Below are 22184 nucleotides of genomic sequence, written 5' to 3'. Positions count from 1 at the left end.
TTATTTTGTTGCTAGGGCCGTGTGGGAGTTTTAGTCAACCCAAAATACTAAAGAGTTCTAGTGGAATTTAAATTAGGTGGTTGAGGGAGGAGTGGACGGTTTTGAGGGATTTGGAGAGGAAAATATGGGAATTTGAAGGTAGTAGGAGAGTTGGTGCCGAATTTGAACTCTTGCCTCTCAGGATTTCAGCTTTGGTTGGTTTTTCTCTCTATTTTTGGTTCCTGTCAACATTTTTCACTTCTTGGAGGCCGAATTGTGCTAGCGGATCTTTCGGGTATCTTTTGTTTTCGTCTATTTCGACTTGGCTCTTCCCTATAGCTTTCCTTTGCTTATCGATTTTCTTTTCTTCCTCTACTCCTCTAACAGGCGTCCCCTCCCTTCGTTCTTTGGCCGAATACTCATTCTCTCCCTCTCTCAATTCTTTTGGTTTTTGGCAAATTCCTCTCTTTTCATCTTGTTTGTTTCCTTCTGGCTGTCGACTTCTTTTCTTGTAGCTTAACGCTGCCCTTTTCGCCATCTTTTTTTTTATTCTTTAACCAATCAGTTTTTGGTGCACAACGGTTGTTTTCTTACTCACACACACTCTCTCTACCGTAGTAGTTAATTTATCAAACATCTTACTTTTGTTGCCGATTATTGCTAAGGTTGCGATTGTTCTATCTTTTGTCTTTATTGTCTCGTGTGCTTTTGGCTTTCGTTTTGGGTGTTGACTGATAGTTTCTTTCCCCCTATACTCAGAATTGTGGTTTCGGTAAGTGTAATATTCGATTAGTTCAAAATGGTCGTATGAATAATGGTTAATAAGATTCGGTTGGAATGCAGGTAATCTTTGAGGGCTGGTAATAGGTCTTTTACAATGGTTTCAGTGTGCAAAGCATTAGTCGTTCAATCAAGGCAAGTGACAATCGACTTTTTGGATAAGTGTTATAATAGGAGTTGTTTTAATTCTATGGTTAAGTGATTAATGGTGTGTTATGGTTGAATATAAGTTGGAGTGCTCAAGAGCGGTGGCGCACTTTTTGTAACCAGGTGTGTGTAAACACTGCCCTTCATCGTAAATCGGCAAAAAGCCAAAAAGTGTGAATAGTCGACACCACACTAGCGTGTAGCTACCCGTGTGGTAGCCCGTGTGACTAAACATAGGCGTACGATCAACGAGGCCGACCATGTGCGAATTTATGGGCTGGGTCGTATTGGACTGTGTGGGCTCCACGGGCATGTGGGCCTCACACGGGTGAACCACACGGACGTGTGAAAATTAGTGGGCCAGACTACGTAATCCACACAACCAAGGCTATTTTGGGCTGTGTGGGCCACATGAGCATGTGGGCCCACATGGGTCCGCAATATAGGTCGTGGGCCCATTTTCACTATTTGCTGCTAAGGTTGCACGGGTCGCCCGAGAGGGCTGTGGACCTATTGTTGGGTCGGTAAGCTTACCTAGACCCCTAATTGACTGAATGATTATTATGCCCCTATGTGATGTATACATATATATGTTTATGCATAATATTATGATTTGGCATGACATGTTGTATATTGCACTGCATTGGGTTGGGGGTTATATTATGCGAAAGAAGTGCACTGATAGGCCTCGAGTCTGATTTACTGGTAGCTGAGCTGCATATTATTGTACGGTGCCGCATTCGGCATTACTTGGAATATAGGGTTGGGTGGGTTGATTATATCCCCACATGGAGTGTAGGGTTGGACGGAGATGGAGTGTAGAGGCTGGTTGGGTAGGAATTGTAACACCCCTTACCCGTACTTAAGACTAGACAAGGTATAGGGCGTTACCGTTCGCAAACATGACATTTATGAAAAATCACGGGCAATAAAATTTCGTTCCAAATTAAAACCAATTAAACACATTCATAGTGTCCCTATTATGGGCCTACAATACCCAAAACATGCATTAAGAATGGTCCGGGACTAAACCGAGAGCTTAAGAAAATCTTAGGAAAATTTCTAGGTTTAAGCCTCACACGCCTGTGTGGAAGTAATGCACACACCCGTGTGCATGAGACATGGCGTGTCCCTTACCCGTGTGGAATTAATTGAATTTATTTTCCATTTCGAACCTACAGGGGTTTTCACACTGTCGAGCACACGCCCGTGTCCTTGGCCCATGTCCCTTACACGGCCTAGACACGCCGGTGTGGTCGCCCGTGTCCAAAAACACAGACATTCTATTTATGATGTCATCACTCATTTTGAGGCACATGGCCAAGGTACACGCCTATGTGCTAGGTCGTGTCCTCAACACAGTTGAGACACACGGCCGTGTCTCTACCCATGTGTTTACTACCATGCAAACTGACCTAAAATTTTAAGTGCAAGGGACACACAGCCAGGCAACACCCCTATAGGGGCTGGCAGTGTGTCACACACGGCCTAGACACATGCCCGTGTGAACCTTTTTAGGGCTATTTTCCAAGCCTTTGGTCACCCTCTAACATCCATACACACTTAAAGATTTCAAGGGTATTTAATATGGCCTAATTATGTCTTACTACTACTATAAATGGTCTATTGCATGTTAACCTCATCTCATCAGTTATGTACATGCTAATTTATCCTTATTGTATTTAGGGTTTCATCTCATTCAAAAATATATTTAGACTTGGCTCATTGTTATAGTTATTGCCAATTATGACCTAACCATCCCAAGTGATTTGGCCACATTTCATATGTCTATTTATAATATACCACATTTAATCATCATAAGAACATTTAACCATAAACAAGCACAATTAGTAGGTCATAGCCTACATCAAAATGAGCCATGTCTTATGGCCATATACAAAAAGGATAATATTTAAGCCTTTACATAGGCCAACAAATGACACATATCACAAAATAACCAAAACTTATACAAGCCATTGAAACAAAATAAAGTATCTATATACCAACGCAAGGCAAGTTGATAGTGTTGACAATGCCCTAATCGTCTTCCAATCTTCACGAGTCCACGAGCTCTGTAAAACAGGGAAAAGAGAGGGGGTAAGCATTAACATGCTTAGTAAGTCCGGATAACGGGAAAGTAAACTTACTGGTAATTTAGCATGCAACCATATAAGATATTCAGGCCAAACATTTATAGCAAAATTACCTATCAGATGTACTCAACCATCAAGTTAGCCTCATGCCAGTACAACGTAACATCCTTCATAGATGAGCTCATCAATTCAAACATATCTATTCCCATTTAACATTTTAATCCCGTCAAATTTCTTGGAATCTCGATGGATATCTCGTTTACCATCAAATCATGCAAGTGATCCTTTAAATATGCACTCCTGTGAACCTCACTTTTATGGCGGGTTACCAGTCCAGGCTGAATCCCCCACAACGTAACTCACAGAGTAATGTCGGGATTACTAGTCCAGGCTAAATCTCCTACAATGACATATACTCTTACGAGTTCAGGTTTGAATTACCAGTCCAGGCTAAATTCAGATCCTATTCAGATTACCCATCTGGGCTAAATCTGTCAAAGGAAACATATTCTTCGAGATGCTAGATCACTATAGGATCACCCGTCCAGACTAGATCCTTTATACCATTATTTCATTTTCGAGTAATGCACCAGACATCCTTTTTTATTCAACCGCGACATTTACCATAACATTACTAATTCATGAGTTCATGAGTTGACATACAATAAATATTACTATTATAATTCATACATGTACATACATCTTTAATGTATTTAAAGATAGTTTACATTCGAGTTACACGAACTTACTTGGTAATTGCTTAGGTTTCGTATTTCAATTATTCTGAAACCTTTCGTTTTCCACAACCGATCTCCGGAATCAGTTCCTTGGGGTCTATATCAGTAAAAATAAATTATTAATTCATCATGCTACTTATTTCGGACCAATATTCATCCCTGGGAACAATGACCATTTTGCCCTTAATATTTCAAAATTTTACAACTTAGTCCCTAGGCTCGTAAAATGAAATTCATGCAATTCCTTGGTTACCCAAGCCTAGCCAAATGTATTATAAACTCATACTAGCCCACGTTTTCCTCTATTTCACATTTTTACCACATATTTTGTACCTTCTGCAAAAAGGTCCTTTTAGGGGTTTTTCATGAAAGTCACTTAAGAAAAGATGTTTAACACACATCTAACTTTCATATTCCCCTATAAATCATCAAAGAACAAACATGTCACACATGGGTCATTTTGCATACATGAACCCTAGCTTGAAATATGGGTAGAAATGGAGAGAACATGTTTCAAGGATCTCAAAAATACAAAGAACATTAAAAATGGGGCAAGGAATCACTTACTATTGAGCTTGGAAAGTGAGGAAACCCTAGATATGGTGTCCTTTGGAATTTCGGAAGTAAGAGGGAGAAGAATGGCTGATTTTTTCCTTCATTTCCTCTTTTTATTGATTTTATTACCAAATGACCAAAATGCCCTTCCTTATTAAACTTCCAAAATTTTCTATGCATGCCCATTTTTGTCTAAAAACTTAAAAATTAGGAAAATTACTCTTTAAGACATTCTAATTAATAATCTAAAGCAATTTCATGCAAATTGCATCTAAAATTCAAGTTTTACAATTTATTCAATTTGGTCGCTAATTTCCAATTGGACACCTTACACTAAGAATGTCTTCATGAAACTTTAACACATGCTTACTTTCATATTCTAGGCCTCATTATAGTCATAAAATAAATATTTTGACATCGGATTTATGGTCCCGAAACCACTGTTCTGACTAGACCTAACTTTGGAATGTTACGGAATCTTGTGATTGCATATATGTAACTGTTACTATACTGAGATGGGCTAAGGCCCAAACTGGACTAACACTGCTACTGATAAAGGGCTTAGTGATTACTTGTACGCTATCTGTGTTTGCACATGGGGATTACACACTGAGTTTTCGTGACTCACCCATTTTGTTTCACTGCGTAGGTAATCCCCAGACTTAGATCGGTGCAGCGGGGAACTCAGAGGTGGCCACACAACTGCTATTATTTTCGCATTTGATTTTGATTATAAGTATTATTAATTAGGGTATTTTTATTGTAACACGGGTTTTCAATAAATAAATGTTTTATCAAAGATACCACGAACACACAACCTGTTCTAAGAGCTTTCGCAATAAATGACGTTTTTAAAATTAATAACTTTTTAATATGAATAACTTTGTGACAATGACTCACATTTTGGAAAATGGATGACACGTCTGAGAATCATCATTAAGATCACACAAAGAGGTTAAATAGAAAAAGGGTTTTCATCGATATCACACTTTACAAAAAGTACTTCAATATGACTTTGCCAGATTCGACCATAACGTCTAGGCCAAGTTTGGGGTGTTACATTTAGTGGTATCAAACCAGGTTGCAAAACTCGGCTGTGAATTTGGGTTTTTTTTAAAACATGGAATTTTTAAAACAACTATTTCAAATGATTTGAAGTATTTTGAAATATTTTACTGAATGTGTGGTACACCGAGCCTCCGGTGTTGATTCTGTAAGTATTCTAAAACTATTGTTTGTTTAAAAAAATGTTGAGACTACTGTAGGAACTAGACTGTACTGAAACACTCTAGTTAGGGTAGACTAAAAATTGTAGTAAGACTGCGATCAACGAAAATGAACTTTGAATTACTGATACTGTTTTCCATAAAATATCTGTTAATAAACATTGGAATTGTAAACTGATGCATAAACTATTAATACAAATAAAACACAATTCGACAATTAGCACTAAAGGTACTCGCGGAAGGGGTACAAAAGGCCGGAGCGGAGGCCGTTGAGGTGCTCGAGCTGGGCTTTCGTCATCTGGCCATATGCCTAATGTAGAAACTAGGCAGACACCGACTTCACCTGAAACTGAGACTGGGCCTCATGATCGTCCAACTGGGGATGACGCGCTGTCCTAAGCCATGTTATAGATTCTGGAGAGGGTCATTGGGCCCAATACTGGTGTTGTGGGCCGAGGGTCAGTTACGGAATGACTTCGGTCTAATGGAGGTGAAATTTTCAATGGTATTGCTAAAGTTTCCCCTAATGTGGCTGAATATTGGATTGAAGCCACAGAGAGGATCATGGACGACCTTGATGCACCCCCAAGCAGAAACTAAAGGGCGCAATGTCACTACTGAGAGATGAGGCTTACCAGTAGTGGCTTACGGTTAAAGAGGGCACTCAGCCCCATCGACTGTCCTGGGAATTTTTAAGAGAAATTTCAGGTAAAGTATGTGGGTGCTAGTTATGTGGATGCCCGGAGGAGAGAGTTTTTAAATCTGACACAGGGGGATAAATCAGTGGACTAATATGAGGCTGACTTTTTACCACTAAGCCTCTATGCGTAAGGGATGGTGGAAATTGAGTACGAGCGATGTGTTCGTTTCGAGGATGCTCTCACAGATAGTTTACGGATTCTAATAGCTCCACAGAGGGAGCAAGATTTTGCTGCATTAGTTGATAAGGCGAAGATCGCTGAGGAGATGAAGTGCGCTGAGCATCTGAACAGTGAGAAGGAGAGATGTAGGAACAAAAAGGATTCAAATCCCTCGAGTTCCTTTTTGAAGACTAAGAAAAAAGCCGGAATTGATGGGCCAGTCAGAGTTGGGACCCTTGTTGCTGCTACTGGACCGCAGCCCTATGCTGATTGTGAAAGACGACATCAGGGCGAGTGCTGGAAAAGGACTGGGGCATGTTTGAGATGCGGATCATTGGAGCACCGTATCAGAGAGTGTCCACAGAAGCCTGATCAGATGCAAGTTGCAGGTTTGGGTACTACACAGCAGCTGAGGGGTGTTCAGCAGCCACTGAGAGGCCGTGGTCAGGCCAGAGGTGGTAATGGTTTGAGCCGTGGTCATAGAGCACCGGACAGAGGTGTTGGGCATACCGAGGCAAGGTAGCCAGCTCTAGTTTATGCTGCACATCGTCGAGAGGATGGAGATGCTCCGGATGTTATCACTGGTACGTTCTTTATCTATGATGTACCTTATATTGCACTGATAGATATAGGATCTACTCACTCCTATATAGCTTGTATTGTGTCTAAGACTTTGGATATCTTGGTTGAGAGCGCTACGAGTGAGGTTACTGTGCTGAGTCCATTGGGGCAGTCAATGAGGTAAATAAACTATTCAGAGATGTTCCTTTGGAGGTTCAAGAGGTTATCTTTTTGGCGGATTTGATGGAACTTCCTTTTAGAGAATTTGATTTAATACTAGGAATAGTCTGGCTGGTTAAACATCGAGTGAGCTTGGATTGTGCTACTAAACGGATAGTACTGAGAACTGTGGAGGACGACGAGACAGTGGTAGTTGAGGAACTTCAGAATTACTTGTCAAATGTGATTTCTGCATTAAGGGTCGAGAAGTTGGCTCATAAGGGCTGTGAGACGTACTTGGCCTACATTAGTGTTTCAGATTCTAGAGTTTCTTCTATTAAAGATATTAGAACGGTTAAAGGCTTTTTGGATGTCTTTCTTGATAAGCTACTTAGGTTACCTCCAAACAATGAAGTTGAGTTTGGGATTGAGCTCCTGCCTAGTACAGCTCCGGTGTCCATTGCCCCTTATAGAATGGCACTGAAGGAGCTTGTGGAGCTTAAAACTCAGATTCAAGAGTTGTTAGATCATGGGTTCATCCGCCCTAGTGTGTCTCCATGGGGAGCACCAGTTTTGTTTGTTAAAAAGAAGGATAGATCTATGCATATGTGCATTGATTACCGATTATTGAATAAATTGACCATTAAGAATAAGTACCTCTTACCAATGATAGATGATATGTTCGACCAGTTTCGAAGAGCTTTGGTTTTTTGTAAGATTGATCTCCAATCTAGTACCATCAACTGAAGGTCAAAGAGATTGATGTATATAAGACAGTGTTTAGGACTCGTTATTGTTGTTACGAGTTCCTAGTGATGCCGTTTGGACTGATGAACACACCAACGACTTTTATGGATCTGATGAACTGAGTGTTCAAGTCCTATCTGGATCAGTTCATAGTGGTTTTTATTGTCGACATCCTGGTGTATTCGAGGACTGAGGATGAGCATGGTGAACATTTCCGAGTGATTTTGTAGATTCTGAGGGAGAAACAACTGTATGCCAAGTTCAGTAAATAAGAGTTCTGGTTAGAGAGGTAACATTTCTGGGCCATGTGGTATTTGCTGAAAGGATTAAGTTGATCCTCGAAAGATTGAGGCCATTTTGGATTGTAAGCCGCCTAACACTGTATCTGAGATCCGCTATTTTTTGGGACTAGCAGGGTATTATAGACGTTTTGTAGAGGAGTTTTCATTGATTGCAGCACCTTTGACTAAGCTATTATGTAAGGGTATACAATTTAACTGGACTGATGCGCAGCAGGAGAGCTTCTAGAAGCTCAAGAAGGTTCTAATTGAGGCCCCTATCTTGATACAACTTGAGTCAGGGAAAGAGTTCACTGTCTACAGTGATGCATCACATGTTGGTTCGGGATGTGTGTTGATGCAAGAGGGTAAGGTAGTAGCATATGCATCTCGACAGTTAAAGATTCATAAAGCGAATTATCCGACGCATGACTTGGAGTTGGCTGCGGTGGTATTCACACTAAAAATTTGGAGGCATTATCTGTACGGTGAGAAATGTATCATCTATACTAATCACAAGAGCCACAAATATCTCCTCACTCAGAAGGAGCTAAATCTTAGGCAGCGTAGATGGATTAAGCTGCTTAAACACTATGACTGTACGATCAAATAAAATCCTAGGAAGGCCAATGTGGTGGCGGACGCATTGAGTCATAGAGCTATGACTGATCTGAGAGTGATGTTTGCTCGCCTTAGTTTATTTGATAATGGTAGCTTGCTGGCTGAGCTTCAAGTTAAACCGACATGGATGGATTATATTAAGGGTAAAAAAATGGAAAACGAGTCATTGGGTTTTCGTTTCCGACAGGTTGAGAGTGGGGATACTGTGGATTTTGGACTGAATAGCGAAGAGGTGCTCTATTTCCATAGAAGAATCTGTGTACCAAAGGATATTGATTTGAGGCAGTTTATACTGCGAGTGGCGCATAGTAGCCCTTATGCTATGCATCCTAGTGGAAATAAGATGTACCGAGACTTTCGTGAGTTATATTGGTGGCCGAGTCTTAAGCGTGAAGTTACCGACTTCGTGGGTAAATGTCTGACTTGCCAGTAGGTTAAGGCTGAACATCAATTACCTTTGGGGTTGCTTCAGCCAGTTAAAATTCCCCTTTAGAAGTGGGAGAGAGTGACTATGGACTTTGTTAGTAAGCTACCCCTAACGTCTACTAAGAAGGATTCAGTATGGGTCATCGTGGATCGATTCACCAAATCTGCCTATTTCATACCAGTTCGTACTGATTACTCTTTGTAGAAGTTGGCTAAACTGTATGTGTTTGAGATAGTGAGACTGCATGGGGTACCGGTTTCAATAATATTTGATAGGGATCCTCGCTTTATGTTTCAATTTTGAAAGAAGTTACATGAAGCTCTGGGTGCGAGATTGGACTTCAGCACTGCATTCCATCCTCAGACAGATGGCCAATCAGAGAGGGTGATTCAGATACTGAAGGACATGTTAAGGAGTTGCGTGATTGATTTACGAGGCAGTTGGGAGGATTGCATACCGCTAGTAGAGTTTGCTTATAATAATAGCTATCAGTCTAGCATGCATATGGAACCTTACGAGGTGTTATATGGTCGTAGGTGTCGTACTCCTTCGTGTTGAACTGAATTGGGCGAGCAGTGTATTCTAGGCCATGAATTAGTTTCTGATACTGAGGATAAAGTTAGACTGATTCAGGACCGACTGAAAGCGGCATTAGACAAACAGAAGTCATATGCGGATCTGAAGCGTAGAGAGATTGAGTATTCTGTGGGGGACTTCGTTTTTCTCAAGGTCTCGCCATGGAAGAAGGTACTAAGGTTTGGATGTAAAGGCAAGTTGAGCCCTAGGTTTATTGGGCCTTATCACATACTAAAACATGTGAGACTGGTTGCCTATCAGTTAGAGTTACCTCCAGAGTTGGATAGGTTTCATGATGTGTTTCACGTCTCTATGTTGAGGCGTTACTGCTCTGATCTCGTGCATATTATTTCGATTGAGGAGATAGAGGTAAGGCCAGATTTGACCTTTGAAGAGGAGCCGATTCAGATATTAGGACGTGATGTCAAGGTTTTAAGGAGGAAGACTATCCCACTGGTGAAGGTTCTTTGGTGTAATAATAGCTCGGATGAGGCCAGTAGGAACTTGAGGAGGCAATGTGAAAACAATACCTTCATCTATTCTGATCAGGTAAAATTTCAAGGCTGAAATTTTATTTTAGGGGGTAGAGTTGTTACGCCCCAAAAATCCTTAATATTTATTTTCGTATGTTTGTGTTACATAAATACATATATGCTTCAGTGGTTAAGTGTCCTGGAAAGAGTCTGAGAAGTCTTGGGTTCAAGCCTTGACTTGTGCAAAAGTTTTGTTTTAAATGGATAAACCCCTGTCTCTAGTCAGTAGGTTTTTAAATAAATATGGGTATAACATGTCAGAAAGGGCTTGCTGGTCTAGGGGATGAGTGGTGTGTTATTGTTACTTGAGGTCTGAAATTTGAGTTTTGGTATGCGCAATGAGTGTTTTATTTTGCTGTTAGGGCCATTAATCGCCCGATTTTGTGTGATAAGTTTTAAATATTTATAATTAATCGTTCTTGAAACAAACTATTGTCGCGATGCAGGTAAGTGTACCTATCGAACAGTAGTATAGTTTTAGCAAGACCGGACTGTCGAACCCAAAGGAACTAAAAGTACTAGTAATGACTGTCTTTTTATTTTCTAGCCTAAGAATAAGGGGGTTTTGTTTTCACTAACTAATTAACTAATCTAAGAATACACAGAGAATGGAATTGGGGGATTACTTTTGGAAAATGATTGAATTAAGACAATACCTAAGGAAAAATCCACCTAGACTGTACTTGTTATTCTGGCTCCGAATCGGATGATTTATTCATTTAACTTGTTCCGTAGAGATCCCTAAGTTATGTTATTATCCCTAGTCAAGAATAATAACGTCTAATCCCTAGATTGAATAATTGAGACTTTTCTCTAATTAACACCCTAAGGTTGCATTAACTCGATCTATGGATCCCCTTATTAGGTTTCACCCTAATCCGGCAAAATCTTGTCACCCTATGTCTAGCTGCGCAAACAACTCCGCTTAATTATGACAAATGTACTCTTAGACAAGGTGTATTCCTCCTCTGAATAAGAGCTTATCTTGAATCAGTATCCTTGGATATCAAAACAAGAATTAAGAACACATAATTAAGAACAAGTTATATATTTATCATACAATTCAGAAAATAATAACAAGATTTGCCTTAGGTTTCATTCCCCTTAGGTATTTAGGGGATTTAGTTCATAACTAAAAAGGAAAACATCTCCAAAGAATAATGAATACAAAACATAAAGAAAACCCAAAACTCCTTAAGGGAAATTAAGGGGAGATCTTCAGTCTTGATGGTGACTCCGGCTTCTAAGATGGACCAATTAGCTTCCTTCGAGTAATTCCTTCCTTTCTCTCCATGTGTCCGCTTTACTTTCCTCCTCTAGGGTGTATTTATAGGCTTTAGAATGCCTAGAAACCCTCAAAATTGGCCTTTTCTGAATTGGACTCAACTTGGGCTCGGTAGGGACACGCCCGTATGAGTCGTGCTTCGAATCTGCCAAATTAACATGACCGTGTGGTCTGCCTGTTTGAGGAGGTCCAGGCCGTGTTGAATTCATACTTTGGCCCATTTTTCTCTGTTTTTGGCCCATTTCTTGTTCCTTTTGCTCTCCTATGCTCTCCTAAGTATAAAACATGAAATTAAAGCATTAGGAGCATCGAATTCACCAATTCTAATGAGAAATCATCCATAAAATGCGTTAAACATGGGGTAAAAATATGTATAAATTACGGTTTATCAAATACCCCCACACTTAAGCATTTGCTTGTCCTCAAGCAAAATTCTCAACTCATAGTCAAAATAAATTCCTCTCAATTTATAATTTCTATTGATAATATCTCAAAATAATCCATAGGTAATCATACATTGAGAATTCAACTAAAAGAACATAAAAGTTTCAAACATTCTCTTTTGAGTATTTAATCATGCAAACATAGGTGTCTCCCCTCATCTAAGTAATTACCTTTGATTTAGAATATCATAGAGTTTCACATCCTCACTAAAGATTCACTCAAATCACTCGAGGTGTTTAAGGACAATAATTGAAGCACTCAATAGTCAATAATGAAAAATTATTACCATAGGCTTGCATGAAAATCAAATCTCCACCACTATAAATTGAGATGATACATCAATCAAAAGGTCTTTAGAGAGTTGTAATGAGGCTTGGTTAGGGGGTGTGGTCACAAGCTGAAAGAAAAGGTTAGAATCGAGATTGACTTGAAAAATTTGCCTAACTAGAAAAATGGCTAGTCATCAATTGCATACAACAGAGCTTTTCTCATAATATGGAATTTTATCTTCTTTAGCTCAGAAGATTACTACTATTTAGATGTATACAAATTTTTTTTAAGAACAAGTTAAATACAAAGTAGAATAAAACTTAGCTAAGCAACTATTTCAATTCCAATCTCGACAAAAAATTGGGGATCAAATTAATTTAATGGATTTCAACAATAATGGGTTAAGGGTTAATATTATGGTAATATAAAAAATGGCTTGTTAGCTCAATGGGGTTTACTAAGGGTTAATCATGGAGGTAGGCTTTTCATGGCATGAGTGGGTTTATCCTAAGTTCCTTAATTATTTTGACATATCAAATCAAATGGTGTGGTCTTGACATGCATAATCAAGCAAGTTCTAGAATAACAGTTCAATACTAATGCACTGAAAGCAATAATAAAAGTGAGCATGAAAGAATTAATGATGCTTAAAAGGCTCAAAAATCTCACAAAAATTATGGCTTTTTGATGTTTAGAACTTGTGAATTCCAACTCAAAGTAATACCTAAACCTTGGAGAAACAACCTATGATTTTAAATTCTTAAAAATCAACTTATCATACTTGATTCTCTAATGTCTTAAAGTTTAAACAATCAATGCATAAATGCCTATGTTTTAATTGAAGATATATCAATCAAAATCATAAATCAATCAAAATTTATCCTAAATATGATATGAGAGCTTTTCAAGAGAACAAGGCAGTCATTCAGGGATTTTTCTGATAATGAAATAAATACCCCCCACACTTAAGATGTACATTGCCCACAATGTACAAAGATAGATAGGAAAAAATAAATTTGTAATAGTAAGATAAGGGAAGAAGTGAAACTTCCAGTATGATGAACCCCTCGAGCTAGAGTTTTAGAGAGTAATTGGTACAAGAGTGGAGAAGGATACTCCGATGGTGGTAGAGGTTCATTAGTCCATAAGTCCTGTGCCAAAAGAATATTATATCTAGTGGTAGCTATGGTTGTGGTCAATCAGGACATGGCAGTCGTAGAGAACCTTCCCCAGTGGAGTTTTTAGTTCCTATGCGATGATGACCTTAGGAGCTCTATATAACTGTGATAAAATAAGGAACTTTTTAGTGGATATTAGGATGAATAATTACTCATAAAGAAATAACCAAAATTGATGATTAAAAAATAAAATTCTAAAGTCTAATAAAAAGTAGTTTTAATAAAAATTAAAAACATAAAATAATAAATAAATGTTTTTAAACATCTTCATCGCTGGATGGTTCGCGAGGTGGGACTGGCGATGAGATGTGGAGGTGCTGACAAATCTACTGTAGAGTAGCATCAATGTTGTCAAATCATTGAAAACACTGCTGCTCGAATCGAGTGAGGCGCTCAGAGATGTCAGCATATGAAGCCACCGCATGAACTAGACGAGAGGATAGTGGTGGCTAAGACAGTGGGTCCTCGTGCTATGGAGGGACATCATCAGGAATGTCTTCGTAGGCCTCCTCCTCGGTAGATTGGGCGAGACAATATTGAGGAGGGTAGATTCCTCGGCGCTTTTCGATCATCCTCATGCTAAGCATACTCGAGATGCCTTGTGGAGACATCTGGCCAATGAAGGTTAAGGATCATTCTTGGGTTGCGGTGTTGAGGAGCTCGAAGTGTCGAGCCAACCGAGTAACATAGGGGCCAATGGAGATAACCCCCTTCCTATGCCGCTCCTTCTGGTGCTGAATCGCGAGGGTGATGAAATAGGCAAGGTCGATGACATGCCCGTGCGGCATACACCATAAAAAGTAGGTGTTGTGAGTGTTAACGACGCCGGCGCTCTCTCGTCTTCCTGTAATCGTGTGAGCCAAAATGGCGTGTATGTACCTCAGAGATGGAGGGAGAGCCGATACCTTGGAGCGGCTAGAATTATAGGTGGCCCCACCTAGTACTAGTGCATCCTAGCACCGTGAAGGAGAACGATGGATGTGGCAGTTGAAAGCATGTAAGTCATTCTCCTCCTTGAATTCCTCCGTATATAAACCCAGCACTATACTAAATTCTGGGACGCTGAGCTGGTGGACTAATCTGCCTAGGCAAAATTGGACCGTGCCGGGATCATCGTAGTTCGTCATCACGGTCTAAAGATGAAATGTGAAGTATAATTCCATCGTAAGCTCAAGATACGTCAGCTCGATGATCCCAAAGAAAAGCTCCTAAGGGTCGGTGGTTAGGAGGGCCCAGATCGCTTCATCCAACTGAACTTGTTCTACAGTAGCCCAGTCGATGCAACAGCCCGCAATTAAAGGTCGAGCCTGGAGTATTTGGAATAGTTCTTCTTAGGGCCCGATAGGGAACCTCAGGAAAGGGTGACGAACTTTCGCGGTAGTACCCGAGGAAGATGACGCTCCCTTCCTTTTCTTTGAAGCAGGGACAGCGACCTTTTTACCACGTGAAGATGACATGGTACCTACAAATTCATCAAGTCGTCTTGATGAATGGTCAAAGTAAAACAAAGACAAATTTTAAGTAAAAAACTTAAATTCAGCTACAATTACTAAAATTAACTAAAACAGTAAGTTCAATGGCATACTTTTGTGACACTAGCATGGTGATATGAGTAAAAATGTCCAGGAATTTAATGGAAATATAAAGAGCATAAATTTAGCACATGGCATGAGTTGTAATGGTAAATAACAAGAAGCAATTGAAAACTATGAATATTGATTTAGAATAAGTGAATAAGGCATGAGAGTTTCATAAAAATATGTCATGTGGAATGAATGATAACTAATCTAAAAGAAATGAAACTTGAATGATAGCATAGTGTGAGATACATGAAGATTATAGCATTAAAAATGAGTGGAGTTAAAGGTAAAAGAATGAACAAATGCTAAAAAATAGAGGAGTAAGCGTCAGGAATGAAGTTGGAAGCGGGGCACGGGAGTGGCGGGGAGGGCGTGTGGACTTGCAGCGGCTAGGGTTAGGGTTTTTGGGTGAAGAAGACAATGAATAGTGTAGCCTATTTATATATTTTAAGGCACATGCCCAAGTAACATGCCCGTGTTCCCCAATTTCAGCCCGTGTGATTCGCGAATTTTGAGTTTGGGCACGTCTAACGTTTAGTACACGCCCGTGTTCCTTGGGCATGTGGGTGCACACGGTCATGTCGCAGGGTCGTGTCTGGCGTTGTTCGCTTCTCCCATGCCCGTGTGAATCTAATAGGTTTGACCACGGGTGCTAGACACGGGCGTGTCGCACGCCCGTGTTGTTTTAACAGGTTCACCCACGGTTTTTCTACACGGGCATGTTGCACGCCAGTGTTGTTTTGGCCGGCTCGACCATGGCCATGTCCATGGCTGTGGCATTTTATCGTAGCCCATGTTTGGGAGAATTGTTGCCCTATTTTCACACGTCCCTAAACACGCCCGTGTGCTTGGCCGTGTCTCTGTGGAAAACCTGTATTCAAGAGCTCCATTAGTAAGTTAGGTTTTGAAGACTAAATTTTAAAGAAGTTAATACAGTTAGTGCTCAGGTTGCCTCCTGAGAAGCGCTTATTTATAGTCTAAGCTCGACTTACCTCTCCATTGAATGGTCATGATGGTTCGAGGAGTTTATACTCCTCATTCCTGCTATCATTCTCATCAAAATAAGGTTTCAAACGGGTGTTGTTTACCTTAAAAGTGCCGAACTTGGGATGACTTACCTTGACTATACCGAATGGGAAAATGCCAAGTACCGTAAGAAGGATTTCTTTATTCGGTATGGTAGTGAGAATATGAGGATCTGCGGCATCTAATAAGACTTTATCTCCAACCTTAAGTTGATGTGGGAAGGTGTTGAGCTTGTTCTGGCGTAGTTCTTGTTTATCATGCGTTCTTGGTTTATGCGTCCGCCATTCATCTAGCTCCCCGATTTGTAGCCTTCGTTCTTCATGAATAGGTCCTCTACCATTGCTTGAGAATGGCTCTTGTACTTCCTTCAGACTCATTTTCTGCAAAGTAGGTTGTACCATATTGTCAGTTTTAGTAGAATGGGTTAAATGGTCACCTTCAATTTTTGATATGTTGCCAAAATTGCGAGCTTGAAGGCTGATTGTTTCGTCTCTCACACGGAGTGTGAGTTCACCTCTGCCAACATCAATGATCATTTTAGTAGTTGCTAAAAAGGGCTTTCCTAGAATTAAAGGAATGTTGCTATCCTCATCTATGTCTAGAACAATGAAGTCCACGGGAAATATAAATTTATCGATTTTAACTAGCACATCTTTAATAATACCCCTAAGAAATCTTATACTTTTATCTACTAATTCAATGCTCATCCTAGGGTGTTTGGGTTTCCCAAAACCTAATTGTTTGAACATTTTGTAGGGCTTGATGTTAATACTAGCCCCTAAATCAGCTAATGCATCATTAACATCTAAACTACCAATTAAGCAAGGAATTGTAAAACTCCCTGGATCTTTTAATTTGTTCGGTAGCTTATTTTGAAGAATAGCTAAGCAAACTACATTTAGCTCTGCATGTGACGCCTCGTCCAACTTCTGCTTATTTGCTAAAAGCTCCTTTAAAAATTTCATTGTGTTTGGCATCTGTGATAGAGCTTCAATAAACGGTAAGTTAATGTGTAATTTTTTTACGAGTTTAAGGAATTTACCAAATTGTTCATCTGAGCGGTCTTTCCTTGTCGCGTTGAAGTATGGCACACGAGGTTTATATTCGACATTCACTGATTTGTTTTTATTATGACCTACCTCACCTTGACCTCTGCTTACCATAGTTTCTTGCCTCGGTTCTGGCTCTGGCTCAACAAATCCTTCTTCATATTGAACATTAATCGCATTGAGTTGTTCCCTCGGGTTGGGTTCAGTATTACTTGGCAAGCTACCTTGTGGTTGTTCGGAGATTAGTTTGGAAAGCTGGCCTATCTGAGTTTCGAGCTATTGGATCGACGCTTGTTGATTTTTAAGTGCTATCTAAGTGTTCTGGAAATGATTTTCTGACATCGATATAAACTTTGAGAGCATCTCTTCAAGGTTCAGCTTCTTTTCCTGTTGGTAGGGTGGTTCTAGGTAGCCTGGAGGTGGTCTCTGATTTCCTTGGCCTTCCCATGAGAAATTTGGGTGGTTCCTCCAACCTGCATTGTAAGTGTTACTATATTGATTGTTTTGAGATCGAGAATTATTACCCATGTAATTTAACTGCTCGTTATCCATGTTGTGGCCATAAGGTTGGTTTTCCGAATTACTTGATCCACCTCGACTTGCTTCGCACTGCAATACTGGGTGAACCTGTGAAGAACTAAGAAAACCATCAATTTTCTTATTCAAGAGTTCTACCTGATTAGAGAGCATGGTGACCAAATCGACATTATAAACACCGACTGATTTCGTTGTTTTGTCCTCATAACTTGCCACTGATAGTTATTCAGTGACATCTCCTCTATAAACTCATAAGCATCTTCAGGTGTTTTATTATTGATGGTTCAACCATTTGTCGAGTCGAAGGATTTAGGCCATTATGGAAGTTTGAACCTAAAGCCAAAGCAGTAACCCATGGTGAGGGCACCTTTTCAATAAGTCCTTGTATCTCTCCCATGCCTCGTAAAGAGTTTATAAGTCCGTCTGCACAAACGAAGAGATGTCATTATGTAATTTGGCTGTTTTAGTCAGCGGGAAATATTTTAATAGAAATTTTTTGGTCATTTGTTCCCAAGTAGTGATTGACCCTCGTCGTAATGAGTTCAACCACTATTTAGCTTTTTTCCTCAATGAAAAAGGGAATAACTGAAGACGAATGACATCATCAAAAACACCATTAATTTTAAATGTATCGCATAGTTCCAAAATTTTTTCTAAGTGAGCGTTGGGATCCTTATCCTGAAAACCATCAAACTAAACAAATTGTTGTATCATTTGAATAGTGTTAGGTTTTAGTTTAAAAGTATTTGCAGCTATAGCAAGTCTAACTATGGTCGATTCAGTTCTTGTTAAAGAAGGTTTAGCATAATCATACATAGTGCGTGGAGCAGGATTTTGATTAACCGCAATTACAGGAGGTAGCTGATTGTCTTGGTTCTCAGCCATCTCTTCAGTTGGGGGTTAAGTATCGTCCTCTTACTCGTTCCCTGTGTATCTTAAGCTTCGCCTTATTTCTCTTTGGTTTCTGCGAACTGTGTGATCGATTTCTTCGTCAAAAAGTAGTGGTCCTGACAGGTTTCTTCTAATCATAAACTATAAAAACCTGTCAAGAGAAAAAAATTAATAAATAATAATAATAAATAAAAATTAAATTGCAAGAAAAATAAATGGCTAAAGTAATAAAAATTGAGCGTTCCTAATATCTTAATTCCTCAGAAACGGTGCCAAAAACTTGATCGCCCAATTTTGTGTGATAAGTTTTAAATATTTATAATTAATCGTTCTTGAAACTAACTATTGTCGTGATGCAAGCAAGTGTACCTATCGAACAGTAGTATAGTTTTAGCAAGACTGGATTGTCGAACCCAAAGGAACTAAAAGTACTAGTAATGACTGTCTTTTTATTTTCTAGCCTAAGAATAAGGGGGTTTTGTTTTCACTAACTAATTAACTAATCTAAGAATTCACAAAGAATGGAATTGGGGGATTACTTTTGGAAAACGATTGAATTAAGACAATACCTAAGGAAAAATCCACCTATACTGTACTTGTTATTTTGGCTCCGAATCGGACGATTTATTCATTTAACTTGTTCCGTAGAGATCCCTAAGTTATGTTATTATCCCTATTCAAGACTAATAACGTCTAATCCCTAGATTGAATAATTGAGACTTTTCTCTAATTAACATCCTAAGGTTGCATTAACTCGATCTATGGATCCCCTTATTAGGTTTCACCCTAATCCAGCAAAATCTTATCACCCTATGTCTAGGCGTGCAAACAACTCCGCTTAATTATGACAAATGTACTCTTAGACTGGGTGTATTCCTCCTCTGAATAAGAGCTTATCTTGAATCAGTTTCCTAGGATATCAAAACAAGAATTAAGAACACATACTTAAGAACAAGTTAAATATTTATCATACAATTTAGAAAATAATAACAAGATTCGTCTTAGGTTTCATTCCCCTTAGGTATTTAAGGGATTTAGTTCATAACTAAAAAGGAAAACATCTCCTAAGAATAACGAATACAAAACATGAAGAAAACTCAAAACTCCTGAAGGGAAATTGAGAGGAGATCTTTAATCTTGATGGTGACTCCGGCTTCTGAGATGGATCAATCGGCTTCCTTCGAGTAATTCCTTCCTTCCTCTTCGTGTGTCCCCTTTACTTTCCTCCTCTAGGGTGTATTTATAGGCTTTAGAACGCCTACAAACCCTCAAAATTGACCTTTTTCGAATTGGACTCAACTTGGGATCGGCAGGGACACGCCCGTGTGAGTCGTGCTTCGAATCTGCCAAATTGACACGGCCGTGTGATCTCCAGTGTGAGGAGGTCCAGGCCGTGTTGAATTCGTACTTTGGCCTATTTTTCTCTATTTTTTGCCCGTTTCTCGTTCCTTTTGCTCTCCTATGCTCTCCTAAGTATAAAACATGAAATTAAAGCATTAGGAGTATCAAATTCACCAATTCTAATGGGAAATCATCCATAAAATGCGTTAAACATCGGGTAAAAACATGTATAAATTACGGTTTATTAGCCGTGTGGGAGTTTTAGTCAACCCGAACTACTAAAGAGTTGTAGTGGAATTTAAATTAGGTGGTTGAGGGAGGAGTGGACGGTTTTCAGGGATTTGGGGAGGAAAATATGGGAATTTGAAGGTAGTGGGAGAGTTGGTATCGAATTTGAACTCTTGCCTTTCAGGATTTCGGCTTTGGTTGGTTTTTCTCTCCATTTTCAGTTTCTGTCAACATTTTTCACTTCTTGGAGGCCGAATTGTGCTAGGGGATCTTTCGAGTATCTTTCATTTTCGTCTATTTTGACTTGGCTCTTCTCTACAGCTTTCCCTTACTTACCGATTTTCTTTTCTTCCTCTACTCCTCTAACAGCCGTCCTCTCCCTTTGTTCTTTGTCCGAATACTGCTTCTCTCCCACTCTCAATTCTTTCGATTTTTGGTAAATTCCTCTCTTTTCATCTTGTTTATTTCCTTCTAGCTATCGACTTTTTTTCTCGTAGGTGAACCCTACCCTTTTCACCGTTTTTTTTGTTCTTTGACCAATCAATTTTTGTGCACAACAGTTGTTTTCTTACTCTCTCTCTCTGCTGTAGTAGTTAATTTATCAAACATCTTCCTTTTGTTGCCGATTATTACTAGAGGTGCGATTGTACTATCTTTTGTCTCTGTCGTATCGTATGCTTTTGGCCTTCGTTTTGGGTGTAGGCCGATAGTTTCTTTCCATCTATACTCGGAATTGTAGTTTCGGTAAGTGCAATATTCGGTTAGTTCAAACTGGTTGTATGAATAATGGTTAATAAGATTCAGTTGGAATGCAGGTAATCTTTGAGGGCTGGTAATCGGTCTTTTACAACGGTTTAAGTGTGCAAAGCCTCAGTCGTTCAATCAAGGCAAGTGACAATCAACTTTTTGGATAAGTGTTATAAGAGGGGTTGTTTTAATCCTATGGTTAAGTGATTAATGGTGTGTTATGATTGAATATAGGTTGGAGTGCTCAAGAGCAGTGTGCGCACTTCTCGTAACCAAGTGTGTGTAAACACTACCCTTCATCGTAAACAGCAAAAAGCCAAAAAGTGTGAACAGTCGACACCACACGGGCGTGCAGCTACCCATGTGGTAGCCCGTGTGACTAAACATGGACGTATGATCAACGAGGCCGACCATGCACGAATTCATGAGCTAGGCCTTATTGGGCCATATGGGCCCCACGGACATGTAGGCCTTACACAGGTGAACCACACGGATGTGTGGAAATTATTGGGCCAAGTTGTGTAATCCACACAGTCAAGGCCATTTTAGGTCGTGTGGGCCACACGGGCATGGGAGCCCACATGGGCTCGCAATATGGGCCGTGGGCCCATTTTCACTATTTGACTGCTAAGGTTGCATGGCTCGTCCGAGACGACTGTGGACCTACTGTTGGGTCAATAAGCTTACCTAGACCCCTAATTAACTGAATGACTATTATTCCCTTGTGTGATGTATACATATATAAATTCATGGATAACTATTTTTTTTAGCATGCTATTTTTAACTGTATTGAGTACATGTATAATATTATGATATGGCATGAGATGTTGTATATTGCACTGCATTGGGTTAGAGGTTATATTATATGAAGGAAGTGCACTGATAGGCCTCGAGTCTGATTTACTAGCAGCTCAGCTGCATACCGCATTTAGCATTACTTTGAGTGTAGGGTTGGGTAGGTTGATTATATCCCCACATGGAGTGTAGGATTGGATGGAGATGGACTGTAGAGGCTGGTTGGGTAGGAATCTTGTAATTGCATATATGTGACTGTTACTGTACTGAGATGGGCTAAGGCCCAAACTGGATTGACACTGTTACTGATAAAGGGCTTATGCCCAGACTGTGATTATCTGTATGCTATCTGTGTTTGTACATGGGGATTACACACTGAGTTTTCGTGACTCACCCCTTTTGTTTCACTGCGCAGGTAATCCCTAGACTTAGGTGGATCGGTGCAGAGGGGGACTCAGAGGTGGCCACACAATTGCTATTATTTTCGTATTTTATTTTGATTATAAGTATTATTAAGTGGGGTATTTTTATTGT

The 22184-nt window shown here is 39.7% G+C and overlaps 1 non-coding gene across 1 annotated transcript; it reads left to right on the top strand.

The window, feature by feature from the left end:
• Nucleotides 1-17997: 17997 nt before the first annotated feature.
• On the top strand, nucleotides 17998-18103 carry LOC121228546 (small nucleolar RNA R71). Its single transcript, XR_005926122.1, has one exon. It is a non-coding gene; the product is annotated as a small nucleolar RNA R71 (small nucleolar RNA).
• The last annotated feature ends 4081 nt before the right edge of the window (nucleotides 18104-22184 follow it).

Source organism: Gossypium hirsutum, chromosome A04, assembly GCF_007990345.1.
Source record: "Gossypium hirsutum isolate 1008001.06 chromosome A04, Gossypium_hirsutum_v2.1, whole genome shotgun sequence".
Lineage (NCBI taxonomy): Eukaryota > Viridiplantae > Streptophyta > Magnoliopsida > Malvales > Malvaceae > Gossypium > Gossypium hirsutum.
The sequence above is the reverse complement of the archived record's forward strand: the minus strand, read 5'-3'. Positions and strand labels throughout refer to the sequence as shown.